General features: G+C 49.0%; 1 pseudogene; it reads left to right on the top strand.

Moving 5' to 3' along the window:
* Positions 1-1,498: 1,498 nt before the first annotated feature.
* LOC147125223 (uncharacterized) lies at positions 1,499-6,201 on the top strand (annotated as a pseudogene).
* Positions 6,202-9,731: the final 3,530 nt, after the last annotated feature.

A 9,731-nucleotide genomic window follows, 5' to 3' on the forward strand; every position in this document is an offset into this window, starting at 1 on the left:
AAATATCTGAGGAACAGAGCCTCAGTTAAAAATTATAATCACTGACCAGCCTCTCCAGAGCGGGTTACTTGAATGTCCCCCAACCTGCTGCAGTTAAAACGGAGGTAGGGGCGATTGTGCGGGTTGGGTTCGAGTGTCACACTTTTACCAATTTAACCACGTTGCCCCTCCCCCGATCCTCTTCTTCCCATTATGGGGGGTGAGAGGGGTTAAAATACTCCCCGATGGGTCTAGATTGTATAATTGATATGCACATTGTTCTCATGTTATAAAGTGCATTGGGCGAGAAATTCATGCTCACTGCTCAAAGAAATGATTGGAGTCCTAATTCAGTCTTTAAGCCCAAGCTCATTGGCGTTACACTCAAACAGTGGACCAATATCAGGTGCAGTCTAATCGCTGGTCATGATTGCTACAGGCTTTTTTCAGTTCTTAAAGGGGAGGTTAATTGATGCTGCAGAACCTCATTCTCAGAATTGCTGGTTGTGCAGCTGCTTCAGCAAGCAGCAGCAGTCAAGGAGATGGAGCCAGAGGACTGAGCAGATGTACTCATGGTAGATCCATGCCCCAGGGAGAGAGTCCACAGTTTCAGCGCTCAAGCATTGGAGGCATTGGTGTTCGCTGTGGAGAGACTGAGGACAGTGCGCTACCCGGCAAGTGGAAGGAGGCCCTCGTTGCAAGTCTTCCGCATCATGTGGAGGGAGGTAGTGCAAAATGATTACAGGGCTTGATAGGGTGGATGCTGGGAGAATGTTTCCCTTAGCTGGGGAGTCTAGAACCAGGGGCCACAGCCTCAGGATAAAGGCTAGGCCATTCAGGACTGAGATGAGCAGAAATTTCTTCACACAGAGGGTAGTGAATCTTTGGAATTCTCTACCCCAGAGGGCTGTGGAGGCTCAGTCATTGGGTATCTTCAAAACAGAAGTCGATAGATTTCTGACTCGTAAAGGCATCAAGGGATATGGCAATAGGGCCGGTGAATGGAGTTGAGGCAGAAGATTAGCCATGATCTCATTGAATGGCGGAGCAGGCTTGAAGGGCCGAATGGCCTACTCCTGCTCCTATTTCTTATTTTCTTATGTTCTTAGCACGTCTCAGGCAGCACTGTGGTCCCCAGGACCCACACACAGTGCAGGAAGAAATATAACAACCTCACTCGGGTGGTCAGGGTGAGTGAATGCATCAACAAATGATACATACCACCATCTGAACCACAATCTTCACACACTGCCCAAAGCACCACACGCCCAGCACTCACCAACAATCACACCCACATCTCACACCTTGCAAACAATGATAGCTATTCAACTATGGCAGGCACATCACCCAAACACATTGCTCCACACTCACTCACACACTTTCCTATCTCTTGCAAACCAAGGTGACTCACAACAGGAGGGAGCAGGAGGACACAGGCGGGGGACAAGCCGACACCCAGCCACTGTCTGTGCTGGAGAATCGAGTGCTGCAGATTATTGGATGCCAGGTGGTGGGCGCCATGACCATCGCCGACGTTGACCTCCTTGGGGACAACAATGGTATGTTCATCCCTGCTCCTTCTTCTCACATCCCAAATCCCCCTCGGCCCACAAGCATTTCGCACTTTCCAGCTAATCATGCTGTAAGCATGCATTTCTCCCTTTCTGCCCCCCTTCCTCACCTTAACCTGACTCTTGTGCCTTTGTGCTTTCAGAAATGAGCAAGCACCTGAGCAGCCTGTCCCTGAGGGTACCGTAGAGAGCAAGGCGGGAGAAGAGGATGAGGAAGAACACACCGCGTCACTGCATGTCTCACCCGCAGGCACCAACTCAGATGCTGGCACCATGTGTTCTTTAGAGGCTAGTATAGTAGCGGGATCTGCACAGGGTGAGGCACCAGGGATAAGTGGGATGCAGAAAGGCCAGGGTGAAAGGGTAGCTCGGGGGCCAGCTCCCCTGAGGGTGAGTTTGCACACGAGGTCTGCTGCACAGGACGCAGGTGAGGACCTCAATGGGGAGGCGTGTAGAAGAAGGGTGATGGGCATGCACACGGAGATGATAGGTACAATGGCAAGGGTGCCCGAGAGCCTCTCGGCAATGGTAAGGAGTGTGGAGGAGTCCGCCTCCAACGTTACACAAGGCTCTGCGCACACCATGGAGCCCATCATTTCAGTCTGCAAAGGATGGTAGACTCCCAGAGAGACCGTGGCTGCCCAGACCTGATGCCGCATGGGATGGGCGATCTGGCAGCTTCCATTGCAGCACAGGCGGAAGCGATGCAACGTCTTAGTGTTGTAATGCAGTCTCAGCTTGATGCCACGCAAGCTCTGACTGCTGCCATCCTGGCTGGGTCTACCACCATCTACAGGGCTTTCATGGTGTCGCAGCAGGCCAGCAATCTGTGCTCCAACAGATTGCTAGGGATGCTGAGGTGCTGCCCTGGGAGAGCGACAGTGGGTCAGTGGAGCAGGAACCTGCTGTCCTCTCTCAGGATGACAGCATTCCTGCTCCCACCACTGCCACTCCGCCATTGCCCTTGTCGCTGTCTGTCATCCAGCCAGTCCAGACTGCTGCCGCCCATGCTGAGGTGGTGCAGTCTACAACTGGGCCTTCCAGGCCCAGAACTGGTCGAGGGCGTCCTGCAAGGCCATCTGAAGTCTCCCGCATGGACACTCAGTGGCTTTCCACCAGCCCTGTTGCAGCCATTGGACCAACACTTCATAGGAGCCAAGAGTAGGCAAAGGCACAGTAATGAGAGGCACTAAAGGATTGCACAATGGTGAATAGTTAATATTTTGTTTTAAATATGTGTTCACTGATTTTTGATAAATTTATTAATTCATTTTCGATTATTTTGTAGTATGAGCTCATTTCAGCTTTGCGCTATGATATGGCCTGCGACAGGGATGGAATGTTATGGATGTGGTGAGCAATGGGGATCTGGGGTTTAATTCATTTGAACCACAGTCTGATGAGGCCATCACGGACCGCCCTTCAAGAAGGCCGATTGAGTGGCTGCCTCCTCCCTCATTTCTGTTCCTCCTCTTCCTCCTCATCCTCCTCCTCCTCTCCCTCTTCCTCCTCCCAAGGTGGTCCCGCAATCCCTGGTGTCATAATTGCCAAGTTGTGGAGCTTGCAGCAGACCACCACAAAATGGGACACCAGCACAACCGAGTACTGGAGGGCTCCTCCCGAGCGGTCAAGGAACTGTTGCTTCAGCAGGCCGATGGTCTGTTCGATGATGTTCTTGGTGGCAGCATGGCTCCTACTATATGAGTGCTGCGCAGGAGTGTTGGGGTTGCGGAGGGGAGCCATGAGCCAGGTGGAGAGCGGAAAGCCCTTGTTTCCAAGTAGCCAGCTGCGAGCTTGACGTGGTGGCTGGAAGAGTGCTGGCACACTGGTCTGGCACAGGATGAAGGCATTGTGGCTGCTGCAAGGATAGTGGGCATTGAAATTGAGGATTAGCTGTCTGTGGTCACACACCAACTGCACATTAAGTGAGTGGTAGCCTTCGCGGTTACGGAAGATCTCAGGATTGTTATGCGGTGCCGGCAAAGCCACGTGGATGCAGCCAATGGTGCCCTGCACAATGGGGAATCCTGCTATCCTGGCAAAGCCACATGCATGTTTGTCCAGCTTCTCTCTGGTGATGGGAAAGGAAATGTAGACCCTTCTCCTACTGTAGAGAGCTTCTGTGACCTCCCGGATGCAGCGATGACAGCGAATGTGTGAGATGTTAGCTATGTCTCCTGTTGCAGACTGGAAGGATCAGCTGGCGAAGAAATTGAGGGCGACGGTGACCTTGACTGCCACTGAGAGTGCCATGATCGCCCTGATCTGAGACTCAAGGTCTGGTTACAGGAGATGGCAGATTTCTGTGACCACCACCTTGGTGAAGCGGAGCCTTCTAATATACTGCTCCTCGCTTAATTGGAGGTAGGAGAAGTGCTCTCGGAATACCCTCGGAGGGTAAGGCCTCCTGGCGAGAGCCCTGATGACCCTCCTCCTCCCTCTGATGACTTGTTCCAGTCTATCTCGCTGCCTCCGCCGTAGCTGTTTGATTTTTTTTAAGAATAAATGTAGCTACTTTTTACTTGCCACAACCTGATACTAAATAATGTTGAAATTATGGAATGAGGCTGTTGCACTATGTGAAACTGACAAGAAAGCGCTGAAACTCCACTAACATACAGCTGCAGCTCATTACTGATGATCCCTTTAAATAATGTCCCTGGAGCCGACTTGCTGTTGCTTCATGCCAGCTCTCCCTGTTGCTGTTTCCTCCAGGTGCTAAGATAGGTGGCGACAATCAATTTTGCAGATCGGACGCTCAGTGAGCGTTGCACACTCAATGATATCACGATCCACCTGGCGTTAAGGCTCCCGGCGATAACAATTAGCGGTGGTGCTGCGGGAGGGCCGGATTTGGCGTGCGGCACAGGATTCGCCTCGCCCTGCCGATAATGCTCCATCGCCCTGTTAGTGCCATCTGCTGGCACTAACAGGAGGCGCTAAGGTATCGAATTTTCCGCCCTTTGATCCTTAATATGAACTATATTTGATTATTGTGATGATTGGATGAGCCTGAATGCTTTCAATAAGCAAGGCAAACAATAACAGTGATAACAGGCACCCAATCATGAAAGGAAGAGAAGGCATAGCAATTCCTACAAACTCAGTGATCAAGTTAATATCAGTGCCTACTTATATGATTAAGAATTGTTCATCCATCAAACAGGTCTTCAGTGTAATCATCAGGACAAGCTATTCCACCCTATTGAATATTTTCTGTACGTCAAGGGAAAATGTCCAAGGCTTCTGCTGCTAGTTATTAGTGTTGTGTATTGTATCTCCAGAGTAGTACCAATGGTGCATATTTTTCAGTTAATAGTTTTGAGCAAGATGTTTTTGAAAGCGCTCAGCTATTTTGCAAGGAGGTAATAGGATTCGTAAGTGACCAATTTTTATGCTTGAAAAATAATTATCATTGCGCATAATTTGTTTTGAGAACTTTGCACTGAAGCAAAAGAGAGAGATATTCAGCGTTCCTCGAACTACTGCTCTCGCCGCATCCTGAGATCCACGCTCAACGCCATGCGCCGCCACATGCACGCTCTCGACCTCTCTCATCAGCAGCACCGACTCACTCTATCTCAAAGCTGTCCTGGTCCGCAGTTCCATTTCATCCTTCGCCTCATCCTATGCTTTAACAACAAACTCTTTTTCTTCCTTTCAGGTGTCAAGGATCGCAAGCTTCAACTCTTCGACACCAATGCCCGTCTGGAACCTTCTTCTCCTTCACTTTCCTCTGATCCCATCCCTGCTCCCAATCTCACCCCCTGCCGTGTTTTCACTTTCCCCTCTGACCTTCCCCTCTCTGACCCCGAACGATCAGTCCTCATCAAAGGCCTGAGCTTCAACCCCTTACGCCCCCACCTCAATGAATTTCGAGCTCGGCATGACGCTGAGCTCCTTTTCCATTGCCTTCATCTCCGTGCCCACTTCTTTGGTCAGGAGTCTTCACCCCGCACAGCTGACCCTTTCTCCCGTTTTCTGAATTCTCATTCTACCTGGACCCCTTCCTCTGGCCTCTTACCCGCTCTAGATCTTTTCATTGCGAACTGCCGGCGTGATATCAGCCGTCTCAATTTCTCTGCTCCCCTCACTCACTCCAACCTCCCTCTCTCTGAACTTGCAGCACTCTGTTCTCTCCGATCCAACCCTAACATTGTCATTAAACCTGCTGACAAGGGTGGCGCTGTTATTGTTTGGCGAACCGACCTCTACCTTGCGGAGGTTGAACGCCAACTTTCTGGCGTATCCTCCTACCTCCCCATGGAACATGACCCCACTACCGAACATCAAGCCATCATTTCCAAGACTGTCACTGGCCTCATCTCCTCTGGAGATCTTCCCTCTACGGCCGCCAACTTCATAGACACCCAACCCTGCACAGCCCGCTTCTACCTCCTTCCCAAGATCCACAAACAGGACTGCCCTGGTAGACCTATCATTGCAGCCTGTTCTTGCCCCACTGAACTGATTTCTTCCTATCTCAACTCTATTTTTTCTCCCCTTGTCCAGCCTCTTCCCACCTACATCCGCAACTCTTCCTCCGCCCTCCACCACTTTAACAGTTTCCAGTTTCCTGGCACCAACCGTCTCCTTTTCACTATGGACGTCCAATCCCTCTACACCTCCATCCCCCACCAGGATGGCCTGAGGGCACTCCGCTTCTTCCTTGAAAAGAGACCCAAACAGTTCCCATCCACCACCATCCTCTTCTGCCTGGCTGAACTTGTTCTCACATTGAATAACTTTTCTCCTTTGACTCCACTCACTTCCTCCAAATCAAAGGTGTTGCTATGGGAACCTGCATGGGCCCTATCTATGCCTGCCTTTTCATGGGCTATCTGGAACATTATTTGTTCCAGTCCTACTCAGGTCCCCTCCCTCACCCCTTTTCCGGTACATTGATGACTGTATCGGTGCCGTTTCTGCTCTCGCCCTGAACTAGAAAATTTAATTCACTTTGCTTCCAATTTTCACTCTTCCTTCACCTTCACATAATCCATTTCTGACTCTTCCCTTCCCTTCCTCGACTTCTCTGTCACCATTTCTGTGGATAGGCTATTGACAAACATTCAATATAAGCCCACTGACTCCAATAGCTATGTGGACTATATTTCCTCCCACCCCGCTTCCTGTAAGGACTTTATTCCATTCTATATTCCAAACTATATTAATGACTTGGATGAAGGGACCAAGTGTAATGTAGCCAGATTTGCTGATGATACAAAGATAGGTGGGAAAGCAAATTGTGTGGAGGATGCAAAGAATCTCCAAAGGGATATAGATAGACTAAGTGGGTGGGCAAAAATCTGGCAGATGGAGTATATGTGGGAAAATGTGAGGTTATCCACTTTGGTAGGAAAAATAAAAAAGCAAATTATTATTTAAATGGGGAGAGATTACAAAATGCTGAGGTACAGAGGGATCCGGGGGACCTTGTACATGAATCACAAAAAGTTAGCATGCAGGTACAGCAAAGGAAGGCAAATGGAATGTTGGCCTTTATTGTAAAGGGAATGGAGTATAAAAGTAGGGAAGTCCTGTTACAACTATACAAGGCATTGGTGAGACCACACCTGGAGTACTGTGTACAGTTTTGGTCTCCTTATTCAAGGAGGGATATACTTGCATTGGAGGCGGTTCAGAGAAGGTTCACGAGGTTGATTCTGGAGATGATGGGGTTGTCTTATGAAGAAAGGTTGAGCCGGTTGGGCCTATACTCATTGGAGTTTAGAAGAATGAGAGGGGATCTAATTGAAATATATAAGATTCGGAAGGGGCTTGACAGGGTAGATGCAGAGAGGATGTTTCCCCTCGTGGGGGAATCTAGAACTAGGGGGCGCAAAAATTTAGAATAAAGGGGCACCCATTTAAAACGGAGATGAGGAGGAATTTCTTCTCTCAGAGGGTCGTGAATGTTTTAATTCTCTTCCCCAGAGAGCTGTGGAGGCTGGGTCAGTGAATATATTTAAGGTGGAGATAGACAGATTTTTGTATGGTAAGGGAGTCAAGGGTTATGGGGAATGGGCAGGGAAGTGGAGTTGAGGCCAAGATCAGATCAGCCATGATCTTATTGAATGGCGGAGCAGGCTTGAGGGGTTAAGTGACCTACTCCTGGTCCTATGTCTTATGTTCTTATGTTCCCAGTTTCTCTGTCTCCGTTGCATCTGCTCTGATGATGCCTCCTTCCATACTAGTGCTTCTGACATGTCTTCATTTCTCCTCAAATTGAGGATTCCCCGCTACCGTGGTTTACATGGCCCTCGACCGTGTCCACTCCATTTCCCGCACTTCTGCTCTCACATCTTCCCCTCCCTCCCAGAACCAAGATAGGGTTTCCCTTGTCCTCACCTTTCACCCCACCAGCCTCCATATCATCCTGCGCCATATTCGCCACCTCCAGCGTGATCCCACCACCAAACACATCTTCCCCTCCCTCCCTTTTCAGCATTCCGAAGGGACCGCTCCCTCCGCGACACTCTGGTCCACTCCTCAATCACCCCCAGCACCTCTTTCCCTTCCCACGGCACCTCCCGTGCAAGTGCAGGAGATGCAACAGCTGCCCTTTTACCTCCTCCCTTCCCACTGTCCAGGGCCCCAAACACTCCTTCCAGGTGAAACAACGATTTACTTGTACTTCTTGCAATCTAATATACTGTATTTGCAGCTCACGATGCGGTCTCCTCTACATTGGGGAGACCAAACGCAGATTGGGTGACCTCTTTGCGGAACACCTCCGTTCAGTCCGCAAGCATCACCCCGAGCTTCCGGTAGCCTGTCACTTTAATTCTCCGCTCCACTCCCACTCTGACCTCACCGTCCTCGGCCTCTTGCATTGTTCCAACGAAGCTCAACGTGAGCTCGAGGAACAGCACCTCATCTTTCGATTAGGCACTTTACAGCCTTCTGGACTCAACATTGAGTTCACCAATTTCAGACCATAACTGTTAAGTCTGTGTGTCCCAGTTAAGCTTATTATAAATCACTGGACACAGACCACAAGAATAACTTTAACAGGTCTTTACTATTCGGAGGTCAGGGCTGAACTGCCCAGCAAATCCCTACACAACACTTATATACCGGTGTGGTCACCACCGGTATTACAGTATACAGCAGCCAAGAGAAAGTAGTACATCTCTTAAGGTAGTTCTCTTAAGGTGGAACAGGTTACATACACCACAATCCTCCCTTTTTAGCTTAACAGTTATATCCCCATTTAACATAACATAATAACATATATATATACAACTTCATGCAAAACAGTTCAAAGATTCAGTCTCTGAGGAGGCCTCCTGATTCGAGTTGGATAACGCCTTTCAGGGGTTTCTGATTCTCGTTGCTGGGGTGACTCATCTAGTTGGTCTCTTATGGATTGGACATCATCATCAGGTACATTCACTTCTGAGGTAGATGCTTCAGGTTCACTAACTTCTTCCACGGTTGTCTCTGCCATAACCATGGGTTCGACCCTTGTTCTCGATTCTACCAGTTGGTCAGCATGACGCCGTATTACATTTTCACCAATATCTACCATGTACATCAGGGGTCCTTGTCTGGCCCGAATTGTTCCAGATTGCCATTTCTCGTTTTTATAGTCCCGGGCTAACACTGGTTGTCCTATTTTGAAACTCCGAGTGGTCTTGTTATTTATATGCTGGAACTGTTTGTTTTCAACTTCCCTCCGCACATTTGGTTTTAACAAGTCCAACCTGGACCGCAACCTCCTGTTATAGAACATCATGGCAGGACTTTGGTTTGTCACTGCATGAGTGGCGTTTCGATATGCCAGTAGGAATTTGTCTACCTTGTGTTGTAGTGGAATCTGATCTTCGCTCATGGCCTTTATTGCTTTTTTGAACGTTTGTACAAATCTCTCGGCCAACCCGTTTGTAGCCGGATGATATGGGGCAGAGGTATAATGTTTCACCCCATTCTTCTTCATGAATTTCTGGAATTCTTCTGACACGAACTACAGTCCGTTGTCTGAACATATTTGTTCTGGCAATCCATTTCTTGCAAATATCGTTCTTAGCACCACGATCGTCTTTTCCGAGGTAGTGGTAGTCACCTTAATCACTTCTGGCCATTTAGAATGTGCGTCCACCGCAATTAAAAACATGGAGTCCATGAATGGACCAGCAAAGTCAATATGTACACGTTGCCATGGGGTTGAAGGCCATT

Source organism: Somniosus microcephalus, chromosome 1, assembly GCF_052327205.1.
Source record: "Somniosus microcephalus isolate GS21.2 chromosome 1, FLI_Smic_1.0, whole genome shotgun sequence".
Lineage (NCBI taxonomy): Eukaryota > Metazoa > Chordata > Chondrichthyes > Squaliformes > Somniosidae > Somniosus > Somniosus microcephalus.